This window comes from Tasmannia lanceolata, unplaced genomic scaffold (genome assembly GCF_043159265.1).
Source record: "Tasmannia lanceolata isolate RefF3 unplaced genomic scaffold, GAP_Taslan_0.1 ptg000024l, whole genome shotgun sequence".
Taxonomy (NCBI): Eukaryota; Viridiplantae; Streptophyta; class Magnoliopsida; order Canellales; family Winteraceae; genus Tasmannia; species Tasmannia lanceolata.
In genome coordinates, this window is record NW_027518701.1 from 6,811,401 (window position 1) to 6,823,467 (window position 12,067).

Genomic DNA, 12,067 nt, shown 5'->3' on the forward strand with positions numbered 1-12,067 from the left:
TACAGTAGTTTCATCTTGACAAGGAAAGATTACTGTAATATTTTTATGAATTTTGTAGGTGATTTACTATTAATATTTGATCTCACAAATTCAATTATTTCGAAAGAAAAATTACAAACACATGATTACTGACATCCTAAAAAAGATGATCCTTGCTGTCCAATGGATGAACCAAAACACAAATGGGTTGAAATGTAAATCGGTCACACCGCACAACTTGTTGCCATAAAATGATCTGAACCATTCATTAGATGGGCAACAATGTAATTTGGATGCGCTCCCCTTAAACATATTAAAATGAATAACTCCTTTTATCCCAACACCGAAAAGGTCAAAAGTACTAACCGGGTGAACCCAATTGATGGTGATCAAATATGATTCAAAATCTTACGTTGATGGGTCCCATTATTCGAATTTCAAAATCTTTTAATATTGGAGAATCCCACTTGAAATTTTGAATTTTAAGATGGTAATGTACCCACTAGAAACCCAAAATTTGCCCAAATTGGCCAAAATACTAACCCTTTGGAATTCGATTTTTTCACAGAAAATTCCCCTAGGCTCTGTTTGGTTGCAAAAAGTAGGGAAGACGGCTGAGCATTTCTAGGAATATGAAATACCAAATGTTGTTTGGTTGTCATTTTTTAGCTCAAATCCTATTGGACTACTAGACATGGAAGAGACATCATTATTAGCTTTTTGCTTAGGTGGCGCCTATGTGGCGAGATTGTCGCCTCCCCTACTTTTCCAATGTCAAACCTTGTTTTTGGTAAATTTTAGAGGGGAGAAGAGTAGAATATGAAATGCCATGTGTAATCATTACTTTTTTCTCTCTTTCTCTCTCCTCTTTCTCTCTCTTCTACTATTTATTTTGTTCACAAAATTAACTCTCAAACCCTAAAATATATGAGATCCTCTTCTTCCTTTTAAAACAAAGGCAGAGAGAGGGAGGCGATGGGGATGGATGATAGTGTTGGTAGTGGTCTTTGGGTTTTTCCTTTTTTTTGTATATGATGGAATGGGTTTGGATTATTTTGATAGAATGGATTTGGGCTATTTTTGTTTTTATTTTATTTTTTCTAAAAAGAATATTCACTTTTCTTATAGAAACAAAAGATAGTGTGTCATTACTAAAAATAAATATTAATGATATTATTAATAAAAAATAAGAAGGATTTACTTCTCGGATTCGGATGTTAAACGGATCGGATATACCATTTACCAGATTCGCATCCGCTAAGAGCCGAATATCTCATAAACGGATTCGGATAATATTCGCTTTAAACGGATTCAGATGCGGACGGTAATCGAATTTCCGAATATCCATTTACACCCCTAGTTACCTCTACAAAATGTCACGCGAAGGTGTCATTTGATTGCACTTGCAATCAAATATCCATCATGCCAAATTAAGTACAAAATTTAATACTAAAATGAAAATTTTCATGTTTTTAGTTTTTCTGTTTAATACAGTACATAACCATGTAGCAAACCTAAGGCCAGGATTTTACTCCCTAGGAACCTAAGCACAACATAAAATTACTAAAATTAATCCTTGAAAGTCATTTAGATTACGAAAATGTTAAAAGTAAATCAAGTTTTTCAACACTGATCTTTTATAAGTTCCAGAAGCATGCTTTTTCTTTCAACCGTGACAAGGTCATCTGCATAGAGGTAGGGCAAATTGGTAGGCATACCTGAAAATAAATCACAGTAAGTTAAAAAGTAAAATTAATGATAGATGGAGTCTTAACTGAGTGTAGTCAACCTGATCAAGTTTTGAGTGGAGATGCTGAGGTTTCTAACCATGGAAAACCATGCCACGACCACCATCGTTAGTATAGTAAACGAAAATATCAATTTTCAATGCATGAAAATTTTCAATGAATGAGAGCAGGCACAGAGACCCACTTTTCAGCAGATTTTGTCTTCATTAATGAGGTGGCTGCCCACATGCAACAGGCCCAACATTTTGTGTAACACACAGTAGCTTCTTCAATTGCCAAAGCAAACGCTGCAACAACAACAAATCCATAAAGTCAAAAGTTTAATAAAAAAATTTAAAAGAAGACAAATTTTTTAACAAATTCAAAATTTGTTTGTATTTGATGATACAAATGGTTTTTTGGTACTGTCCTTAAAAGCAGATTCATAAATTCCCCTTATATGATGATATATAATATTTTACATATATAGATTAAACATGAAAGCAGCCATCGGTATGACTACGACTATGTTTTATACAGATTCAAAATTTGGTAAGATACATAAGCAAAAGTACCCCTATATGATCATATTACTTTTTACATACGTAAATACTAAACATTAAAGCAGTCGGGAGTATGACTATGATTGCGTTAAGAGCCCAAGGTGTTAAAGCTATAGAACACTTGAAAAAAAAACAGATTTTCAATCAATCAAAATAGGAATAAAAGTAGCCAAGCATTCATCTATATAATCAGATGGGCATTTACTATGGATGCTCAGCCGAATCCTAAATTCATGAAGCCAACAAAAAGAGAACACTTATCCAAAGATACCAGAAAAGAGATAAAAAAAAACCATACCTTGCGGACATATCCATGATCGCTCACCATCTTTGAATCCTCAAATGACGTCCCTCGAATAGTAATCTGACAGATGATTGTTGAAAAAACTCTTCTTGTAGAGATCCGAAACATGAAAAATCATATGAAAGAAATCTGGAGAAGGATAAAGCTAAAAAAAATCATAAGAACATCAGCTAGATATTTGGAGGAATTACATATAGAAAACTCAAAGTGCCATTAAGCATGGTCAAAATATAAGCTTTAGACTAAATAATCAATAGTTTCTTTCAAAAGCAAAATCAAATTATAATGCATGATACTTAAAAAGATGTGTAGGGCCAAAGGGAGTTGAAGAGTTGTTAGAGAGTTCAATGTATTAATAGAAAATGAACTCCAAGTCGAAGCACCGATAAGACATTTGATAGTAGCCTTATTGCCCTAAACTCCTACAATGGAGAAGGGAAGGGGCGAAATGAATTGAAATGACCCTGAAGGAACAAAATAAAATTGTATAGGTAAAAATACAAATAGCGGCAGCATATCACAAATAGAAGATCCCGGATTATGAGGGTCTATCACATGTAAAAAAATTGACCAAATTCTTACATCGTCAGATGCTGTTTCTCTGCAAGAATGGAATTTGATGCCGTATCTGTAAAGAAACATGGAAGCAAAATCTCAACCATGAAAAGTGCTAAACCCCCAATGAAGTAATTCATACAATCCATTTAAGAAAAAAAAAACCCAACATCAACAAATATAAAACTAAACGTAGATCCCAAGCTTTGAATCAATAAAAAATATTACCTATTTAGCAAGCCTCCAATTCCAACAGAGATTAAAGCAGAGATGCCAGTACAAGAAACATTGGTATTAGCAACCCACTAAATTGGGTCGCTAATACTAAAAATACCGTCCCTAATAGTAATAGCGACCATTTTTTTGGGTCGCTGTGTGGTCGCTAATTCGATCGTCGCTAATAGTCTTTAGCGACCCAAATTAACATGAGAGTTGATAAATGTTACCCATTAGCGACCCATGAAACTGTTACTAATGACATCATACGACCGTAGCTAAAGGTTTGTAAGCAACCAAAAAAGACAAACAAATCAAGCATTAGCGACGGTCGGCACGGTCGCAATATATATTTGTAGCGATGAAATATGTTGGTCGCTAATAGTAATTATTAGCGATAAGAATAATTTGCGACGATAAAACTCTGTTAGCAAACCAACATATCGTGTCGCTAGTAATCATCGGATCTTTGTAGCGACCAACTTAATTTGGTCGTGAATACTATCTTGAACGTATACATGTTTTATTACCGACCAAAGTAATTGGGTCGAGAATACTATTTTCACTATATATATGTTCTTTCTGCCACCAAATTAATTGGGTAGTAATACTCAATTTTAAGATTTTTTTTTTTTTGAAATTTTATTTTATTATCCTGTTGCACCTGCACCTGTACAATATCATCCCCCTAAATTTAAGGCCATATAGGAAGTGATCCACGACATCAAAATCAAAAAATTCTATGTTCACCCATTTTTTTATTGATAATAACAATTAAAAATAGAAATCAAAAGGAGAAACTTGTGGAAAATGGGGATAAAGTGGGGATGCCAATAGTGGTATATATATACAAAGAATGGAATTCCAAGTTAGAAAAGATATCTCTGGAAAATCCGCAAAAGTACATGCACAAGACCATTTACCTAATTTATAGAACCTAAAGAGGAAGCAGAAACTATAGGAATTATCCCACCCATTTATTTAGCACAGTAATTAGTTTACTTACCTGTTGCTTTTGAAAATCCGAAATAATAAAAAAGGCCAATGGCTTACAAAATTGGCATGGTAATTAGTTTACTTGCCTGTTGCTCTTGAAAGAATTTGGAGTCTCCTAATGTATTATACTAGTGGAGTCCATCCTTGTCAATTCACAGTCACTTTTGTCGACAGTGATATTCCTCAATTATATCCATAATCATAGTGAAAGAGAGAGAAAGAAAACAACTATTAAATACTTCTATGGGAAACAAGTCCATAGAAACAGTGATAGGATAGACCTTTTATTTTACTTTTCTTGACTATTTTTTTTCTTTTTTTTTGTAATTGTCATAATGACATGAAGAGAAAATAAAAGAGAAACTTCAATTACCAAAAAGAGCTTAGAAATTAAATGATTGAAGACAGAGCATACCTAATTTTTTTCCTTCCCTTGAATGTTTTGTTTGTCATGATACCTAAAAGATGATGATAAATGAAAATAAAAATATGAGGACAATTAGAAAGGAAAACGCTATGAATTTGGGAAAAACTGTTATAAAATCAACACAATCAATCTAATAGAAAAAATAACCATTCACAAAACTCAAAGAATTTACAGTCCATAAATTAAGCAGAAAATTTTAGATTAAAACAAAATGAAATATCTCATACCCATCTTTCAAAGTACCTTGTTATTAGTTATTGGATCTTTTGGGTGGCTGAAAAAAGCCTCATAATCATAATCTCGTGAGCCACCTCAACCACGATCTCAACTTCAACTCACTTTTCATGGCACTCCTGATGGGTTATAATTCTTCTGCAGTCTTATTGTATCCTAATGGAGAATATGAGATCTGATAGCAAAAAAATAATTCTAATTGCAAAGTCCTAGCAATTTATATTAAAAAAGAAGAGAAGCGAAATGGATGATGTGAAAAATCATACCTAGAGCCCACTAAGGCGTGAGAGTAGGGTGACCCACTAAGGAAGTATAACCACATCTAGAGATGTTGGTCGTACAAAGAATCACCCCCCTGCCTCCTCCTCATCCAATAACCTTTTATGTTAAGGAACTTCATTAGTAGGGAACGTCCGTCCCATTGCTATACATCAATGGAACACCATGACCGCCACGAGCAAAAGCCTATACTCCAACATTCCTAAGATCCGTATAAGCTAGATAAGGAAAGACGAAAGAATATGCAACTCATTGCTTGATATTTGAAGAAATAGCATTGGAAATCATATAACCTTTACGGCAATCACCATCCTTTAACTGAAAAGTATCCAAATAAATACCCATTCAACAATGGCCGAAAGATAAGCACTCACTCGACAGGGAGATCTCATCGGCAATCTTCCAAGACACTTGACAGGGAGATCTCATCGGCAATCTTCCAAGACGCCAACTATCTGACGACCGAGAATGCAATTTCATTCATGCAACGACTCACAAAATAAATAAAAAAAAGAAGGAAAATAGTGTTACAACTGTAGAAGAATGGAGAAAGAGGGAAAACCTTTTATTCCTTAGATTCACCCATTAATGGAAAATGGCCTATGTGTTATTAATTAGTAAAACATTGACAAATGAAAAAAAAAAATCTTAATAATGAATCAAGTTTGTGCAAAACAGAAACTTAGGAGGTATGGCCAATGGAAGTTGGTATCATTAGTAGAATCCAGAAACGTAGAAACTTAGATGTCAGTAAATGTTGTAGAAAATACAGCTTGAGGAAAACCAATCAGATTTCTTGTAGATATCTAAACCAAACCACATCAAAATCAATACAAATCAAGCAAAAAACAAAGAAAGTGTAAGGCATCTAAATAAAAGAAGAACATACGATAAAAAACATCTCTAAAAACCCAAAAGCCCGCCTTCTTTGATCTTCTCCAAATAAAAAAAATGAGCTTTTCCATTTAGTCCCTGATCAACCATTGAAGGGCATAAAATCAAAAGAAGGGCATAAGAAAAAGAATGGAATAAAATCATCGTTATTCACAAATAAAAATGTTGACAACGTCCATTGAATTGTGAATTTCCATTTTGCAATACAACAAAAGAAAGGATGAAAAAAAATCTATGTATTTAAGATTAAAAAAATAATAATACACAATGCAAGGCAGTAGAATTTGATTAAAATAAATTTCCATGCCATGTTACGTATGTTTTTCTACATAATTTAAAAGCATATTAAAGCAAACCCAGATCAAGCAAGCCAACCTACAAATCCAATTTCCAAGTCTTCCACAACAAAACAAATAAAAGAAACTATCATATAAATGGAACATCAACCGAAAAAAAGTATTTTTATTAGAAGGGGAAGCCATCCAAGAGATTTTTACAGTTTATAAAGGTATGCGGAGGCATGGAAAAACTGGGGATTCAGGGGGAAAGGGGGTTTTTGCCAATTAGCCACTTCTTTACAAAATCATGGACCACCAACTGACGATGAGATGAGGATAAAAATCAGTAAAAAAAAACTCCAAGAATTTGTAGCCACATCTCAATTTGTTTCCTGATTTTCAGCAACTTCACCCTCATCTCCACTTGGACAAACCGATTTATCATGAAAACAAATTCATGGCAGTCAAACGTGCCCTAAATCCAAGATTTAGAAGCAGACCCTAAACTGCACCCAAACCCTACAACCTAAAAGACAACGGGAAAAAAATAAAGCCTAGAAAGCAATACGATCGAAAAACCCTAAAATTCAAAGATTCATTACTTGGGTTTTAGCTTCGCGTATGAGATTGACGGCGTAGGCTTGGACTTGGAATCGCGTGGATTTAGCGGAGGAAGAAAAAGTTAACGATTCAGCTGAAGGAAGGAAGAAATTAACCCGTGATTCTCGCTTTACTTTTTTTTGGCTCTTTCTTGGCATTCCTCAAGCACTAAGATGTCAATCCCTTCATCTACATGACTTTCATCCTCCCATAGAATAAGAGGCTCTTCAAACTCTTCATTGCATTCACCTTGCTCATGACTGACCACTACACTTTCCTCATCGAAGTCTTCTTGCATGTGCATTATTTGCTTAGGCTTAGAACCCCTGCTGTCCTGTTGCTCAGTTGTCTCTTGATCATGAGTGGAAGCCACTTCATTGTCACTAGGGTCATGAAGTTTGATGCCATGCTCAACCGGCTCCAAAACAATGACAATTTCAGCCTCTTCTTGACATTGAACTAGTGCAGGACTGTCATGGGTGCCTTCCTCAGCAATTTCATCAACTTCGGACTTCTTTTCATGCATATGTATTGGATATTGGTGGTCTTGGCTGTCCTCATAGTGTGCCAAGCAAGGGAAAGTAAAGATAACCTTAGGAGAAGGCTTGGAATTCACCTTGGTTCACCGCGATGGTGGAGAAGAAGGCCAATTCACTCTTGGCCTTGATTTCAATTTAGGATGATCACTTGGCTTCTCTTTCAACCGCTTGCCAACTCTCTCCCCTTCTTGAAAAGTTTTCTTATTCATTGAAGGAGCTTGGTATCGTTGAGCTTCAATTTTGTCCTGTTTTCGGTTATGGCCACAAGCTTCCTCAAACAATGCACCTTGCCTCTTTACACACTCCAATAATCGATCTTGTCCCTTCCTATACTCTAACAATAGGTCTAGCAGTTGATTATAATTGATCTTAGCCACGCCAAACAAAATGAACACCTGAATCCTGCAATTTCGTATAGGGTGTCTGCACTTGAGCACATGCACTAATTCTGTACTTTCAAGAGGTGATTTTATAAGTATTCTCGTGACTAACAAATGATCAAGTCTTCTTGGAGGCACATGTATCTTGTAACCTTACACTGTATATGTGCAGAATTGGAGGTACAAGACATTTAATAGGACAGCTCACTCTAACTATTTCAGGTCATCCATGGGCTACCTTCAATAAATGGCACTGGAGCTTTGCTTTGGGTGCGGGATTTCATCTTGGCTACCTTCCAAACAGCACAGGCTCGAGATTGTTTGCAGCAACAATGTAAGCTTCTTTTGACAGGCTCAAGGTCTGAAAATATCACAAGAGAAAGGCTTTAGTGGACAAAATTCTTATGGCCACCGTGCGTCATTGAACAACAAGATTTAATGACATAATTCTCAAGTCAGAGGCAGCTTGCTGGTGAGCAGAAATTGTGCATAATTTGAACCAAAATCTCAACCTTTAGGAACCATGAACAAGCCTTCAATGCCAGCTCAAAAACTGAGTATTTTAACTCAGCAGGGAAAGAAGCTTCAAGTGCCCTTCTGTTAGAGATGAACTGTGACACCTAGGTGCTGCAAATAACAACCTTGAATGCCTAGACTAGCAATTGATAATGGAAGCTCTGTACCTTTGACACTAGGATGTAGACAGTCACAAAAGTAATGACCAAGTTAATTGAACCTCCTTATATCAAATATACTCCCCAATGCTAGATTTAACAGCCCAGTCACAATGACTGTCAAGCTATCGATCTCAAGCTGAATCCAAAACTTCTCATGGGCTTCTTGGCTGTAGGAAAACGGTTCTTGAAGTTGGCTTCATTTAGTAGGTTCCAGAAATTCCAAAACAGACAAGGCAAGCTGGAGCAATTGTGTTCAATTGCAGCAAATCAGTGTTCTCTCCAGGACTGTGGACAGATGGAATTTCCACGTGACAAAGCTCTGATACCAAATTGACGTAGGGCAAATTGGCGCAGCACTGGCTGAAGAGAGTAAGCTTTTAAGTGGCCATAAAATGACACTCTGATAACTAGTTGTGTCTCAAAGCTGAGCAATGCTTATCCAATACAAGGCCTAATACCAATTCGCCACCACACCTAGCATGCCAATTTGTATTGGTTGTGACATTTAAACAAACATGTACCAAGCATTAGCTTCACCTCTGAAGATGTGTTCCAAAATGAATTAAGGCATTAGACTTCAGGATATGTACATAAGGAAGCACAACTAACAAAAGAGGAGTAGCTAGTCCAATGGATCTGGCAAATTAATCGTTCGGTCTCGACAAAACGATCTGTTCAAATCAGTTGTTTCAAGTGGTTTTGTCTTGGATCTGATGGATATTATCAACGAACCTTGTAAGCAACTCTCTTTAATGCCTTCTCTGAACCGGATGGTGATGCTGGCTTAATTTGCTCAAATCAACAATGCATGCAATGACCTACTATGCAGAGGAGCCTTCTTAAAAAAACTATAGCAGATTCAACCGATCATCTTTGATGCCAATTGTTTAAAAAATGCAAAAGAACAAGATAGCATGCACAAAATACCATTGATAGAACTTTCCAAGAAATGTCTCTTTGAATTTGACAAGAACATACAAGGATAGATGGAAATCCAATAATTCTATCTCCAATAGATGGGGCAAATGGAGTCTTACCAGATTTCTGAAAATGATCTCAGCCCCTAGTTTGCAACAAGGATCAAACAATTCGAGGCAAGGAGAAGAACTGATTCAAACACCTCCTACACGCTGCAATTGCTTGGTTAGAGCTTCCTTCTTCTTTAGCTTGGTTGAAGGAACTCCCAAACGAGGGATCCAGATCCAGTTTCTCCAAACTCCAAAAGTTTTCAATATCATGGTCTGAAAAGAAAATGAAAGAAGGTTGGCTCTTATAGCCAATTACAAATCAGTATTATGCCTAAACTACGCCTAGTTTAAGAAAAGACCAAAAAGGGTAAGAAAATGCACAAATGACTAAGCTATCCTATTTGCTTAGTTCTAATGAACAAAGATAAACCTATGCTAATGCTATGCTAATGAGCAAATTTGGCCAATTTAGAATTTCCAAGGGGATGCTCCTGCATCAGAACACCCTATCTATGTTAGGTTTTATGGAATAAATGGGTTGGATGACTCAAACAAGATTGCTTGATGTGCTATTTATAGTGGCTAGATCAGATAGCTTATTTGAGGTCCCTCAGATATATATAAATATTGTATTGTTGATGTAGTGTTCGACGTAAATGCAAATAAACAGAGAAATTCAACATGAACCAAAATCGAGAACACTAGGGGCCAGTTTGGATGCCGAGAAGATTTTGATTTGGATTCCCCACATTTGCAGCCCATTTTGCATTGTGATTTGCATCCGGATCAAATCCTTGGATTTCCAAATCAGCGACTGGCAGTGAAAAAAATAAGATTTCCAAATATGCTGTGGAAATAAGTCATTGGAAAATCCACAGATCTGGTATTTTCCCTCACCCTGTTTTCTCCTCAGCCTCTCCCCTCCAGTAGGAAGTACCCCCTTCCCTCTCTATCTCCCTCAACATGAGCTGGCAGATCCATTCATTTTGAATTCAAAACTCAATTCCAATTCCAAATGCAAAATATGAGGTATCTAAACGGGCCCTAAAGAACGATGCAATTCGTCACATTCTGATATCTTATATAGAATCCCAACTCTAATCCTAATAAAGTTTCACCGAAACACAGAAACTAGGGAATTTTCACATGACAAAAATGCCTTTATTTTGTTCTTCCGGGTGCTATCCCTCGAACCCCCAGTTAGGGGACCCAGCTGACGTTGGAGGGAGGGATTTTTGGCACAACATTATAATCCCATGGGGCCATAGGAATATACATGTGATAGAAGCGAAGACATAAATATTGTTGAAAATAGCATAGTTTTTACTTTTTAATATAGTGCATACAATAGTACAGTATGATGTATCTTTTGACAAACGGCAGTACTGAAATTTGTGTAATTGTAGATACCCCATTTTGTCTTTCCTGACTTGACACTAGTCATAGGTCATGTGTGCCAATGATGGTCAGTTGTGTTTGTTGGAAATGCAAAAGCATCTCTTAAATATAGATTGAAAGGATAACCATTTCAAAGCAATTCGAAACATCCAAGCCGAAAGATATTTAATTAATCTCATATTTGAAACTTGAGTTTACACCATTTCAAAACTCTTTGAAGCCTTTTTAATGTGCAAAACACCTTTAGGAAAAAATTCCCAAAGCAATTCGGAGCTTTCAAATGTGATACTTCAAAGTGCTGTCAAAAATCCTAGTCTTGTTATCAAAGTCCAAAAGTTTCCAAAGACCTAGGGTTTGGATCCAAGTATATCATAGCATCCCCATAAAACCTATCTTTAAATGAACATATCTGACTGATTCAATATCGGATCAAGGTCTTCTTGAGTCGTTGGAAAGATCTCGACGAGCACTATGATGTTAAATTTAGAAACTCGCAGTCAAAAGTTAGATTTCACGATCGATGGGCTAGTCTCTCGATCGAAAATTTAGCATGTCGATTGATGTCAAAGTCTGAGAGTTGCAGAACTTCTGATATAGAAACCGTCCAAATCGACTACAAAGAGATCATTTCAAATTGTGGTTCTTTCTAAGCCCTTTACTGCCAAAACTAACCCCTAGGAAGGTTAAATTCGCCAAAACACTAGCTTTGATCCTTCCAATTCAAAACTCACATCGTTTTTCATAAAACCCAATTTTCACCATTCATATCACTTACAAACCTTTTCAAACTAGCCTATGCACGAATTTCAGTCCTGTGTTGCTTCTTAAAGTCAAATCCACAAGCTCTAGAGTCTAGACAATAAAAGCGTGGTTAAGGCCCTATTCAACTACACAACAATTCTCTAAGGAAGAGTACAAGAACTGTGCAAGAAAGCTTCTACAAGCTCAAAGACAAGCTCTACGACTCCCCAACAAGATAAGGATAGGGCTACAAGTGATGCATTCTCCGGTATACGTGATAGCGCGTCAGCCACCACGTTTTCAACCCCCTTT

The 12,067-nt window shown here is 36.3% G+C and overlaps 1 long non-coding RNA gene across 11 annotated transcripts; it reads right to left on the reverse strand.

Moving 5' to 3' along the window:
* Positions 1-1,427: 1,427 nt before the first annotated feature.
* Positions 1,428-9,873, reverse strand: LOC143857306 (uncharacterized). Of its 11 annotated transcripts, none has more exons than XR_013238589.1 (9): positions 9,686-9,873; positions 5,655-5,735; positions 5,268-5,482; positions 5,011-5,176; positions 4,756-4,798; positions 3,156-3,201; positions 2,568-2,633; positions 1,769-2,014; positions 1,428-1,697 (listed from the first exon to the last, which is right to left on the reverse strand). It is a non-coding gene; the product is annotated as an uncharacterized LOC143857306 (long non-coding RNA). The 11 variants fall into 11 exon arrangements; XR_013238596.1 differs by having other exon boundaries at positions 2,568-2,702; positions 5,011-5,157; positions 7,055-9,873; XR_013238590.1 differs by having other exon boundaries at positions 1,912-2,014; positions 7,055-9,873.
* Between the last annotated feature and the right edge of the window lie 2,194 nt (positions 9,874-12,067).